Source organism: Melanerpes formicivorus, unplaced genomic scaffold (genome assembly GCF_026170545.1).
Source record: "Melanerpes formicivorus ecotype bairdi unplaced genomic scaffold, bMelFor1.0.p_v2 SCAF_18, whole genome shotgun sequence".
Taxonomy (NCBI): domain Eukaryota; kingdom Metazoa; phylum Chordata; class Aves; order Piciformes; family Picidae; genus Melanerpes; species Melanerpes formicivorus.
In genome coordinates this window covers 415922-430126 of record NW_027142370.1, presented here as the reverse complement: position 1 = coordinate 430126, position 14205 = coordinate 415922, and the positions used below count along the sequence as shown (strand labels likewise).

Below are 14205 nucleotides of genomic sequence, written 5' to 3'. Positions count from 1 at the left end.
CCAGTTCCAACAAGGAATTGCATGGCTTGAGAATCCATGTTTTGGTGGAATTCCTCTGAAGTTTATTACGTGAAAATAAATTGTTTCCTAGTAGAGGAGGACAAACAACATTGGCATTTGTATTTTAAAAGTAATTTGCACTGCTTGTTAGTTTGGTCTCCACAAAAAAATGGACTCTTGTGGGCAAAACTGTTCACAGAAGGGGAATTTTTTGCTGCTGGAAGGGCTTCCAGATTTAAACAGGGACAGAAGGAAAAACAAATGCCGAAAGCTCTGGGCTTGCTGGTGTTCCATCAGCTGTGTGCCGTTTCCACACATTAAGGACCTGCCCCAGATATTGCCTGAGCAGCAGTGGAGGTCTAGGATGCTTTCAGTCAAGCACTAAATGAAAGCTTGAAAGAACATGGAGTGGATGATCTGATGGCATTGGTATCCATACCCCACATACACCTGGCAGGAAAAAGGGGTAAAATTCATTGAAGAAATTGCCTGGAGTGAGTGTTTGCACTCAGCTTTAGCACTTAAGCAGCAGAGAGAGGAGTGAACGTTGAAAAACTGCATTGCCAGTTGTTTCACCTCGTTCAGAGTGAGCCCTGCCTCATGGTGACAGCCTGTGCTTTCTGCTTAATGTGCTGATTCTTGTGACATTCTCCCTTCTCATGAGGGACTGATGGTCAGTGTTTTGCTCACATGCTTCTAATTCCTTTTATCAATTATCTCAGGTATTTATTTGACAAGTGTTGCCTTATCCTGGAGAAAAAATAACAGCCACTTTGAACGCATGTTCTGGGATTAGTGTTGACAGAATTACAGTTTCTTGCCTTTCAAAGCAAGTGATAACTCTGTAAAGGTCCTCAAATTACAGCCTATAGCAACACTGGTAACAGCTGATCTGTCCTGATTAGGTTGAGTCAACTTGTCAGATATCAGATTTGCCACTGCTGTTATCAGTCCAGAAGGCACAGATACATCAGCAAAAAGCAATTAATGTCCAGTTGCATCAGAGGGAGTTGTGTTTCTGGAAAACACTGCTGCATATGAAAGAGTTTGTCAAGGAGCAAAATACTCCTGTTGTCACAAATGCTTGATAATGGTTGTGCTGTCTGGGACAGGGACAGTGTGGTACGGGGCAGTACAGTCTCTCTCAGCCTTGTCGCTGGTGAACACGAGTGAAAGATCACCTTACTGTAGGCATGTCTCTGAAAGTGGACAGCACAGAGGAGGTTTCCTCTGGTCTTGAGTTTGGACTCCAGCACAAACTGTTGTGACTTTTGCCGGTGTTGTCCTCAGTGTCTGGGATTGAAGCTCAGCATTTAGGGCTCCTTCTGTTCATTCAGATGTCCTTTCCTTCATTAGTAAATGACTGTGTAATTCTGAACTACTGTATTAGTGATTCTTTCTGACACAAGCAGCATTCCTGCTCAGTGATACTCTCAAGAGCTTGAGCTATTCCAGTCTAGGACTTCCACTGACATCTGAGCTGGCTTTAAGAACAGCCTTGGGAAGGGGGGTGCCAGGATGCCCACGTCTCTCTCTGGGGACACCTCTAGTGTTGCTTGAGGAGGATGGAGAGTGGAGGTTGTGTATTAGGAGCAGTGGAGGTTGTGTGTTTGTATCTGAAAATATGTCCAGGAATTGAGAATAGAGCAGTCTGCTCTCCTTTGGGAGCAAATATTTGTAGAGGATAGCTCCACCAGGTCCTCACTGAGCACAGAGGCTTAACCGAGGTCTCTGCTTTGCCTGCCCAAGCTGCATGTGTGCTCTGTTACAGCTGTGGAGGGTCTTGGTACCCAGTACCTTTACTCCAAGTAACAGGTGGAACTGCTGGCCAATGTGCTGGGGCTCCTCTTAGGTGAGCCAGGGCATGCTGAGTGGTGGCAGCAGCAAGTGTGGAGCTTTGGAATGGCTGAAACAAAAGCCTGGTCTTCATCAGTGCTGTCCCCAGCAAGATGCCTGCCTCCTTGCCCTGCTGCATGCTCTTTAGTATGGAGTGGACATTAAGAACATTAGAGCTGGCTGGAGGGGAAGAGCAAAGACAAACTGTTTGCTCTTATTCTTGCAGGCACAAACAGTAATGGAGGGAACTATAATTGGGCCCCAGTAAAGAAAAACACAAGCATTCTTTGAGTTGTTTATAGAGCTGGAAGAGATGAAAGATGCTAACCTCTTGCCTTTGCTCCAGGTTTCAGCTCAAAATTGCCTACCTTTGTCTTGCTTCAGCCTCTGAGAGATTTGCTTACATGTCTGACATCAGTCATGGCTGCCACCTTGTTTTCTTTCCTTTGGGCAAAGATTTCCCTCTTCTGGCAACTAAAACATTCTCGAGCAAACACGTTCCAGGAAAAAAAAATCTTCCATGTGTGCAGGGGAAAGGGCAAATAGTTTCTCATTGTCCATGGCCACAGTTTTCCTCTGGGGTGTGACAGTTCCCAGTCATTTTGTCTCCTTGTTCTCAGGGACAATCCAGATCTTGCCTTAAGCTGCTGGAGGTAAGGAACATGGTGGTTTGCCCAGGTACCTCCTTCAAAGACTCTAAGAACATTGTGGGAGGCATATTTGCTTCTGCTCCTTGATTCCAGTCCCTGAACCCCTCTGGGCCTTCTTTTCTGTGCTCGCTTTAAACTTTCCTTGAGATGGGTTTCCTACAGGAGCCTTTTTCCCAGCTGGATCTCTCTGCCCTCTGCTTTTCCCTGGACAGTCCAATCCCAATGCAGATGTTCAGAGCATGTGGATCAGGCCTGTGAATCATTGATTGTGTGTTACAAGGTTTTAAAAAGCATACTGCTGTTACTTGTCCCCCATTTTTTTTTACCTGTTAATATCAAATTCTGTCCAAGAACCTGTAAGGGTTGTAAGCACTTTTTTGTCTCAGAAAATTAAGCTGTTATTGAATTTCCTGGCCCCAAAGTGAAGCTGTTCAAAACCCTCCACATAACTCTAGGCTTGCCTCTCACATTGCTGTGTTCTACAGCACCCCTCTCTATACTGAGAAAAGCAATATTCTTCCCTTTGCTACTCCCAGTCTTGGGTCTGCAAGTTTTCTCCTTGACTATCAGCTCTGAGGTTCTTTAATTTGTAGGGAAAAACGGATGTGGGTCAAAGTGTGGATTTTAAGTCACTGGATTTTGTTTGCTTGGAACAAGCCAGCAGTACCTCCTGGTACTCCAGCTAGCTGTAAATGTGCCTGTATGTCTGTGTATGGCACAGCATGTCAAAGACTCTTACTTATGCCCTGAGAAGAGGAGAGGTCTGTTAGTTCAGTGCTAATTAATTTGATTGCCAGGTTTATTAGACCTAGACCAGTTATCTTTGCAGAGCATTATTCTGCCTGGGATAGATGTGCACTGGAAAACCCAGCTCCACTTTCCATGCAGAGATTCTGTGTCAGACCCGAAATCACTGCTGTGCCCATCTTTGCAGGGCTCTTTGTCTTTCTATAGCATTTCATGTCTGCACTTTCAGTTTTTCATATTCTGATGTGAGGACTTCGCCTTCTGCAGTTCTTCCTCCTTGGTACAGCATTCCAGAAAGAAGATATTATCTTCTCTCAAACATCCATTGAAAATGTGTGAGTTTATGCTGCTTGCTTAGACCCCTCAGCTATTCTTTTGGTCTGCTGTTATCTATGAACCCTACCCATGTGATTAAATTCTGTGTTGAAATTGAGTTTTAATGAGGAACACTACAGAACATAAAGATACCTCTTAATATAACAAAGGTGTAAATGATTGTGTGTTTTCTGTAGTCTGGCTTTTTGGCTTCAGTGAGATGGAGAGAAAGCTCACACCTTCTAATGCTTAAAGACAGGGAAGGCTTCCAAAAACCAAAGAGATGCTACCTGTTTTAAACTACATTGGATTACATGAAACAGAAACTGAGAAGTAAATCTGTGAAATTCATTTTACACTGAAAGCAAAAAGAAATTAGCTTTATTTTTTGATGCTCTGATTTATTGGGTCAGGAAGTAAATAGCATTTAAACAAAACCAAAAAGGAAAATATGCCTAATGGAGTAGGCTTTTTTTTCTCCTTGTTGTGGATAAAACATATTCCTTTCCTGTTAAGAGCCTTCTTTCCCTGTAAAAGAGTAAATACTAGACTCTCATCCATTGTTGCCCAGGTTCTTTGTTTCTTAGAGACAAAATATTTCCTGAGCAGATAAGAGAAACAAGTTTGATTGACAGCTCTTAGCAGAGTCTCATCAGCTGCTGTGCTGACAGCCTGGTGATGCGCACTGTGCTGATGTGGTAGGGACTGACAGGTGATTGACAGCCCAAGACTGTGGAGACAGGAAAGATGAAGCATGCTCAGTAAGAATAATGTGCAGTGTTTATGCAGCACTGCAGAGAATAGGAGCTAGGAAGTTAACTCTTTCCGAGCACAGGGACAGTGTGATGCATAAAGGATGCAGTTGCCACTGTACAGAAAATTAGAGCTTGGCTACTTTTCTGTTCTCCGAATGTTTTCTCTGTGTGGAGGAGCTCTGTACTGTGAGGAAGCAAAAGCACGAGCTGGTACATGTGTAGCTGTAAAAACATTTCATGTGTGCTAGTCCTCAAAGTGGATTTATGCATGATGTGGTCCTCAAAGTGGATTTATTTAAGCCTATAGATGTAGAATGCATTGAGAATTTCAGGCACTTCTTATGGGCTTCCATCACCCAGTTTTGTGTGGCATGGAAGAATGTTACATGGCAGAGATTTCAGAAGGAGCCAGTTGGGCTCTTGTGCTCTGTGTATCCCTAGACAGCTACAGTGACTCCAGTTTTATTGTTGCTCTGAATCTGTAGCTGGTAATTGAATATGCATTTAGTGTTATAATTGCTGCTGCTGTTTGTGTTTGGAATGTACAATATAACTATGCCATGCTCTGCATTTCATGCACTTAGTGTTCATTTTCTCTGCTTGCTGCATGAGCCTTGCTTGATTTTCTTCATTTCTTCATTGCTTCATAACTGGAAAGTTACAGGAAGAGATTTTCTGGGCAATAGTTTCAGAGTGCAGTGAACTTTGGGCCAAAATATCAGCTTCAAAGTGCTTACCTGAGTTTCTCAGGGTGCCTGTAGCTTGTATTTCATTGGTGTAACTTGGACCTGACTACAAATTATTTAGCAAATATGCAGGGAGTGAGAGCCACAAACTGATTCTGCCTTTGTCCCTGATTACATCCTGCGCAGTGCAGGTGGCTTCACAGCCCTTTCTTGGGGTTAATGGTGGAAAGCCACATCCAGAGGGCATTTCTTACAAGCAGGGAGCATAGTTTGGGAATAAACAGGGGAAGTTCAGCACCTATTCCCCATTTGCTTCCCTACTGTCACAAAGATGGTTTTGAGGGGCTAGCACGCTGACATCATCACCTATGGTTTCTACACAACTCCTGTCTGGCTTCTCTCACATAACTCTTACAGAGAAAATCAGATTTGCCAAGGGAAACAGACGGTAGTATTTTCAGGATTGTGCTCTTTCTTTATATATTTTTTTCTCTTTTCCCCAGAGAAATACCAGTCATTAAACATGATATCAGCATTCAGGTACAACACAGTAAACTTGCCTAGCAGAGTGAGAGAGGTTATTCTGGGGGACTGCCTGGTCTTCATCTCTATAGACCACTCTTCCAGTTCTGTTTTTCTATTCACAGTTTCTTAGCAGCATGTTGGCGTTTTATCCCAGAACCTAAATGAAAATTTCATTCAAACCAGGTTTAAGAGGCCCTTGTGGATCACCACCAGCACCTCCACCCCCTAGGTCATGGTTTCTAATTGAGAATCACTTCTTAAAATTGGTGTTTTAAGGGGTTCTCAATCCATTTTACATATGCTCTATTAAAAGTACACATGAATAATTTTTAGTGAGAATACAAGCAATGAATTAGCAAGTCGAGTGCATTCCAGGTGTCTAAGTGTATTACTCCCGTGCACTTCTCTTTATCACCCACCCTCCTGTGAACTCACCAAAGAGAAACAAGAGATTTGTTTGACAAGCCCTATGTTACACAAACCCATGCTGACTGGCACTAATGACATCCCTTCCATTTCAACCTTTGTCAGTTAAAGCCAGTATCATTTTTGTCACTATTTTGTCTGGGTTGTGTTGTACAGTTGCCTGACTCTGTCGTGTCCCTTCTTAAATATTAGCACAACACTACAAGGTTTTATTAATCCCCTCAGTTGTTTGGGGTTATATTTAATAGTTATTTTCTAACACCACATAGAAATGTGCAGAAGGAACTCTCAGGACATAGTCACCCATGCAAACAAGCCGAGGTTGTGCTGGGTTTGTTACACAGCAGCGCACCTTTGTGGGTGCTGTACAAATGCAGCTTGACTGAAACTTCTGCCTCGTGTTCCACTCCTGCAGGAGTGCTGTTCCATGGGGTGCACCTTGTTTCCAAGCATAGGTGTTTACTGGAGTGCAGTATTTTTAAATGGCTTAGCAGAATGTAATATGCAGCATCACCAAAAAATGATGGAATCTTTGTAGGAATCCATTTAAGCTGGGTCAGCTGCAGCACCATGATTAGTAGATACAGAGGCAAATGCTGACTCTGGACAGTGAGATACTGTTTCCAATTCCATACTGGAAATTTCCTAGAATTAATGTAGTCATGAATTTTTTTTAGCCTGCTGTGTATGAGAAGGCTGAGATATTACACAGTGGCTATCGTTCTTTATCATACTGAATTCTGCACTCCAAATTACATTGCCTTTAAAATGTTGCTGACATTTTGCTTTTCCACTGTTCTGATCCATACAGGTTTTATACCACAGTATTTTAAGTTCATTCTGCTGCCTGTAGCAGTGTAAGCAGTACCTTGCATTCCTCTCTCCTTCTCTCCTTATTTTCTCAGAGAAGAGGGTTCTGTGGAGTATTTTGTTTGGACTTTTTCAAGACAAATGCAGCCAATATACAGATCCTATTAAAGGTTTACATCAGAGAGGATAGTTCATAAGCACATGTATTGGATTTGGAACAGAACGATTGAGATCTGTGGTACTCCTTTTGTTCGGTGAGCTTCAAACTAACTTTCCAGCTGCTGGGAATGTCCTGTCTCATGAAGGACATTGTTTGGTGCCCAGCTCTGCCTGCACAGGAAGAAGTGCTAATCCAGGTCCAGTATCCCAGAGCTGCTGTTTTTTTGGAGGATCTTGGCTCCAAGTCACTGAAAGTAAGTGTTGGTACCTTGATTTTATGTTGTATGGGAAAGCCAAGAGAAGAACAGGATAGCTCTGATGCACTAAGAGAGGGCCTGTACTGCAGCACGTGCAGTTACCTGCAACCTTGTGGATCAGTGTGTAGGTTTGTGTCATAGCTGTCATCCAGCCTAGACATGTGATCATCATTCACTGGTTGAGAAATGTTTATTGCTCAAGGACACTATCACATGCAGCTTGGCACTGGGCAAGAGTCAAGATATGTCCCTTGCATGGCTAGATGCCTCCCTCAGCCAAAGGGGCTTGTGCCGTGATTGCGCTGTCTTGAAAGTGCTGTTCCTTCATCATCAGAGTTGTCTTTTTCATACCATTCAGCTTAAAACAGCTGCTTCCCATCTGTGTGACCCAGCCTAGACCTAGAAGTTTGCCATTTGGGATACAGTGAAGGAATGTGTGCTGAAAAGCTCTGGTGGACAGTTATCTGCTCAGCAGCAGCTTTGGAGTCAACATAATCTGTGCAGTTTGCTGGGTGCCTGAAAGTAGATGTTGACCATTTTGTTGAATCTTTTAAAGATCCATTACTGCTTCCATCTCCATTTGGCCATGAAAAAGGCTTTTATATACAACTGTATCTAGTCCAGAAATATTAGAATACTGTGTAATTCAATTTCAGTTCTGTCTTTAATGTCTGGACTTGAATTAATAGGGGCATTACTTTTCATCCTGATATCAATCTTGTTCCTTTCATTCAGCTCCAAATTCCTTTGTAGCACATGATTTAATTCACTAAAATGAGGTACAATGAAACCCTGCTCTAGGGAGCATTAGGCTAACATATTTTGGTGACACGTGATAGCAGCAGGCTGCTGCACAACTGTTTGTGTTTCCCTCCTCTCTTTTAGTTGCTTTAAACTTTGTTCACTCTCAAAAATTGCTATTATCTGCATTTGTTGCCCTGCACACCACTCAGCCCTAAGGAAAACCAGTTCATCCATTATGAAATGATATTAGTGAGATTAAAAATACACTTTTATTTTATAAACCAAGTCCATATGATTTGTTTTTCTAAGTAACTCTGAACTCAGACTATCTTGGTATTCCCTGACTGAAGATCAGTGCTGTCTTTTGTGGCAAATGAGCTTTGATTTGACAGCTATTTTTGTTTCAAGATTGTATTCACACCAGCTTTTCTGCTGAGGCTTGGCTCTTAGGGACAGTTGCACATGCATGGCTGGCTGTGCATCAAATTCTGTGATCCAAAGGGATGCTCCAGGTCATGGTTATTTAAGAAAAGGAAAGAGAAAAGTTCAGGCAAAGAGATGTGGAACCACAACATAGCCTTACACCAAGAAAATGTCTACCAAGTTGGAAATAAAGGAGTATGCATCCTTCCTAGATTGTTTCTCTGCAGTATTCTGGTGTTCTGCATGATGCATGCACAGCTAAACTGATTGAACTGGTTAGTGGTGTTAAAATAAAAATTAAATACAGGGTATCTACTACTGACAGAAGAGTAACTTAGCTTAGTAAAATGTCAACAGCCTGTAATGTGAATTTGTCTGCAACTTGAGAACTGTATTATGGTAGGGAGAAGGTGCTCCAGTAATTAGAAAGGAAAAGTCTGGACAATACATTCCACCTTGGTGATCCAGCATCTCCAAACACCTTCCAAAAGGTAAAGTTTATCCTGTTCACACTCCCAGCCTGCTGATTTAAGGTTATAATCTGCTGTGCCAGTGGCTGGAGGCTACATTGACATTAGAAGTAGTGCAGTGCAGTAGGAGAGGATCTGAAGAGCAATCCAGCTGGTGTTGAGGACATCATATCCAAACAGAACATGTTTTGCAGAGGTTTACTTTGGACTAAGTCCATTCCAGTCTAACAAACTAAATGCCTGTTAATGGCTGTCACGCATTAGGTGCATTCCTGGAGGCTATCTGATTCCTCTCTTATGAAAAGAATCCAGTTTGTGAGCCTGCAGACCTCACCACAGCATAGACTGGAGTGGGGTGATTCAGCCTCTGACTTCAGGAAAGCAGTCCTTAGCTGAGCAAAATAGTGAATGTGAATATAGCTCTGTAGGAGGAACCCCTTTGTGATAATGCCTTCATTAGCCATCCTGCTAGGTGCCATGTCTGGCATCCTGGGTAATAAACTTGGTTTAATTTCACTTCTGATGTCATTTGTAGCATAGAAGGAATCACCCTCTGCTATTCTCCCTCACTTCTAATAAAAGTATATTAGTCCTGGAGGAGTTTATTCTATATACCCATCACTGATCATGTTCCTGAGATAATGCTCTTCTCTGGTCTGATGGCAATTTCACATCCCTAAACATTTGCTTGCTGTTTTTCTTCTAGAGAAGTTCAAAACTAGAATATTCAGCCTGCTACCTCCCACTCCTTTCACTTCTTTTAGTCTTTGTGAGATCTGCAGCCTTGCACTTTAGCTATTTTTCTGCCCTTCTAGTGCTGCTGACTTCCCTTGAGGTAAACCAGTAGCCAGGCTCAGCAACAGCTGTTTTTTGCTTCTCTGGACCCACTTCCCCCATGTTGGGTCAAGCAATTAGCCCCCAGTGACAGTCCTCAAGTGCTGGATGGAAACCCCATCACTGGGGGAATGGAGTCATGTGTGTTCTTGCCATACTTCAAAAGCTGGTCACACATCCCAAAATGTCTTCTTCAGAAGCTTCTTTTCCCCCATCAATTCTCCTTAAAAAGACAAAAGACCTGTTTAGGATCTGATGGTGTAATTCTACAGTGTAGAGCTCAGATGTAATAAACAACTTTAGCTGTTCCTAGGAATAACTTCTTTGAAAGAACGTAGCTGACATGTCAGCAGAAATATTGTGGACTGCCATGATTTCAAATTAGTATTAATACACCTTGATATCTGTTGACTGTAGGAAGGTGCACACATTTAACTAGATTGTAGTAATTTTGTATACTATCAAATTCATTTGTGCAAGTACATGTGATCATGTCATTACAGCTTGCATTACTGCAATAGGGATGCAGAGGGAAGCAGGATGAAGATTGTGCTGTCAGCTTCAATTTGAGCATCCTCCAGCATCTGAACACGCTGCAATGCACTGTTAGCTTTTTGCTGCAGCTGTGAGAGTTAGGATCAATGTCTAAGTCAATGCCATTCTAAGCCCAGGTATGCAGACCTGGTCCTTGTACCCACAGCACACACAAAAGTGTTAGGAATGGAGGTAACGTCCCTGGGGAACATTAGTTAGCACAGAAAATGGGACTGCAGCTTCTCAGAAGTGGTCAGCAAGAGCAGCAGCACAAGTGTGCAGAGCAGAGTTTTCTCTGGAGCTGGCACCATTGGTGCATCTAGCTACAGGGAAAAGTGAAAACTCCTCTGAGACAGTTAGCAAGGACCAGCTCTCTCCTTGCCTTCATCATTGCAGAAAGGACACTTCTGGAGGGAAAGGACAGACCCAGCACTTAGACCTCCTTCTAGAAAGGAAGAAAATGTCAGGTTTTGGTTTTTGCTTGTTGGTACAATGTATCATGCAGCTGTCATTCTGTTCTGTTTAAGCTGAATGACTGCTCATAGACATTGTAGTACCTGCTGAAAGTGCTGGTTAATATGCAGAGACAACAAACAAACAAATATTATTTACAGAATGATATGGTAAGAACAAAACAGAATAAAAATGTCAAAGCCATTTTTAAGCAAGGCTTTGATAAGATAATATTGGCATGTGAGAATTTTCTGGCTTGCACATCTTTCTAATTGAGTATTGCACTTCTGTCCTTTCTGTTCTTAGAGTAAGGGTTATTGCAGCTGCATAGCATTTCTGATTTGTCCTTATGAAACTGATACATCTGCTCACCAGACCGTAACACACTGCTCTAGATCCACTGATAGGACCTAAACTCTACTACTTCTGTGTGCTTTGAATTTGCAAGCAGCAGTCAGCAGGCTTGAAAGGGACAACCATGAGTCCTTTCTAAGATTAGAGAGAAAGAGCTGGGAGCCTGGGTTGGGCAGCTGTGTTATGATAGCATGTACAGCTTTCCATGTACACATTTGTCTCTGATTCTCACTGAAGAACATTATAGATTTATTTTCCTTTGTTGCCCCTCCTTTTTCTGATTGGTGGTTGCATTTCTCTTTGACATGTCTAGCTAGTTCAGGTATTAAAGAAGGAAGCAATGAGCAAACAGCATCCTCACATACTCATTTTGTTCAAGTCAGCAGTGCTGGGGGAGTGCGGTGCTTTTGGTTTGACTCATATGCCTTACCTGATAAGGCAAAGGGGCAAAGCCCAAACTTCAGATGCATTTCAGTAAGTGTTCATGCAAACTTCTCATTAATACATCCATCAGTGCCATTATATACAAACAAACAAACAAACAAAAAAGAAAAGTTGCTGTTAAAATTATTGTGGTGTTCACTTCAAGTCTCCTCATCCTTTTTGGAACTTATTAATGAAACTTAGTATTTTGCTTTTTCATACAACCACTATTAGTGTTCCCAGGTTTCTGGTACCACCAGCTTGGTAAACTGTCATGCTCATATAACCTTCCTGTTCAAAAAGCAGCCTAGCTGAGATCGTATTTGATTGATTACATATGAGTAAACCTAGGTAGCTGGGTGTATTTAATGCAAAAATATTCAAAGGCAAGGTTCTCCCACAACAAAGACAGGCCAAAACATCAGTAATTATGAGCGGCTTTATGCAGGTTCACAGCAGTACAGCAATTCTCTTTCATTTGGTAATTATGTTGTTAAGCTACTGTCCAGCTAGCTCTCTATCTTTTAAAGAAAAGTAATCTTCTCATTAATTCATGGCAGAACTCCAGCACTCTTCCTCAAAATATTGCTCTGGAAATTTAACTGCCTTTTAGATTTTCTGGATTGAAGTAAGCTCTTTCTCACATTCCCTCTGGATCATTTGCCACTCTCTTTTTCCACTTCTGCTCTCTACTATTATACTTCAAGTTACACCAAACTTAGTTGCCTATGTTTGTATGAGGTCTGCCCAGCGCCACATAAATGGCAAGAACTCCCTGTCCCAGTCCAAACCAGAGTGTGTGATTCGTGGCGGGGTTTGGCCTGTCCGATTCCCCTCTAATTCAGTTTAAAACTAAAAACCAACCACATGAAACCCACCCAAACTTTATATGACTCCTTAACTCATGACAGAATTTTCAGGCTATAGAGGTGTGGAACATGTTTCAGGGATGGCAGATGACATAAGAATCCTTTAACGAAAGATGTAAAAGTTTCTTTAGATGGCGTGAGAATGGCTACAAATCCTCACAAGGAAGTTTCTTCCTTTCTTTGATATTTCAGGTGTAGCTCAGACTGGCTTGGTGGGGTTGCTGAGAGCTGTTGACAGACTTAGAGAAGTGGAAACCTGTCTTGAAATGTACATTTTCCTTCTTTTTTTCCCTCCAGAAGAAATCTGACTTCCTGTTTCACATCTTAGCTGCCTCATGATCACTGAGAATAGCAACAAGCAGGTTTAACCTGTGGCTGAAGTAGCTTAAATATAGATGTCTGCAAAGACAGCAGTAATGAATCTCAGCTAATATCCTGTTTATTCTTACAGAGCTTTTGGATAGATTCCTCTGCTGTCAGTGAAGCTGCTTTTATGATTTCTGTAATGTATTTCTCCTTCAAAACATCACAGAAGCTTTCATCTGTCTGCCATCATTACTATTTACAAGTGCAGTGGCACTAAAGATGATCTTCCTCAAGTTTCCAATCCACAGTATTTTCTCAGGTGCTTCAAAACTGCCAGAAGTTATTTCAGGGATAATACATTTAATGTAGACTATTAAATCTAATGCCTTGAATTCTTCAAGACATGTCAGCAGTGACTCAAGCTGTTATTTGTTTTCCCACGGACCACATGAAAGCATCCTTTTATTTGAAATCAACCCAATTTTATCCATTGCCAAAAGTGCAATGAAAATTAGTCCAGGATGGCTGAAAGGTCATAAGATGCTTTGTTGAAGGTGTATCTCATCAGAGTCCTCCAACCAGTTCTCTGGGGATGCTGTAGGAGAGTCCAATTTTCTACTTGAAGAAAAAAGAGGAAAAAAAAGGGCATGCAGGGATGGGTAGTGATGTTTCAAAGGCCTCCTTGCTTTTACTTAACATGACATCTTAAACAGTGGGTTCTTTTTTGGCTTTGTATGGCAGTTGAGTGCCCAGTCCCCTCATACTCATTCACATCCTGACCTTGTGCATAATCTCAGAACATGAAAGTGGGAAAGGGCAGGAGTGGCTCTGGCCTGTTGGTTCCCCCCTGTGAAGGATTCATTACCCTTACCAGCTCTGAAGCTGTCAGTGCATAGTATCATGCTACATGACACCCAGAAGAGCCTCTCTGTAGCCTCTGGGGTGACTAATTCCCATGTGGTTGGAAGCTGAACTGGCTGTAGCAACAGCTCCCTGCTTCTCAGGGGAAGTAATTGTGAAAGAAGTTGACTACAGAAATAATTGCCTAACCGGGCAGCATCTTGCCCAAAGCTTTACTTATTCTGCTTGCTTCTCTGCTATTGCCACCCTTTGCCTCATTTTTGAGAGAAGGCACTGAAATAGTAATGGGAGCTGCTGTTTTCTCTGGATCTGGAACACTGCCAAATGCCATGCTGAGTTATGAGAAATCCAGTCTGATTTTAGGATCAGAGCCGATGAGGTCTATCTATGCAGCCAAGAGTTTGAAATCCCACATGGTATAAACTGGACCTCCATCTGAACTGGTCATCTTGGGAGTTGTATATAACCATAAACCACAAAGCAGGTGTCTTTATTTTGCTGTAAGTGTTGCTTAACACCTGAGAAGATTTCACAGAATCTGCACAGAAAAAACCCACCACAGCCTCCCTTCCACATTGGCATCATTAATCCTATGTTTTCTGCAGCAATATATGAATTAATTTTATGTAGCACAGAGCTAAAAATCAAAGGCAATAAAAACTTGCAGGTTACTTCCTCGGTGCCTCTGACTGCATCACATTATCAATGGAGAAAAGACGATTTCCATTTCAACACACAGCATTTTTCAGCTTTTTATCATATAAATTC

The 14205-nt window shown here is 42.1% G+C and overlaps 1 protein-coding gene across 13 annotated transcripts in view; it reads left to right on the top strand.

The window, feature by feature from the left end:
• The window catches only part of LDB2 (LIM domain binding 2), a 319756-nt gene that overhangs the window by 202485 nt on the left and 103066 nt on the right, over positions 1-14205 (top strand). The gene's annotated exons all lie outside the window — the stretch shown is intronic.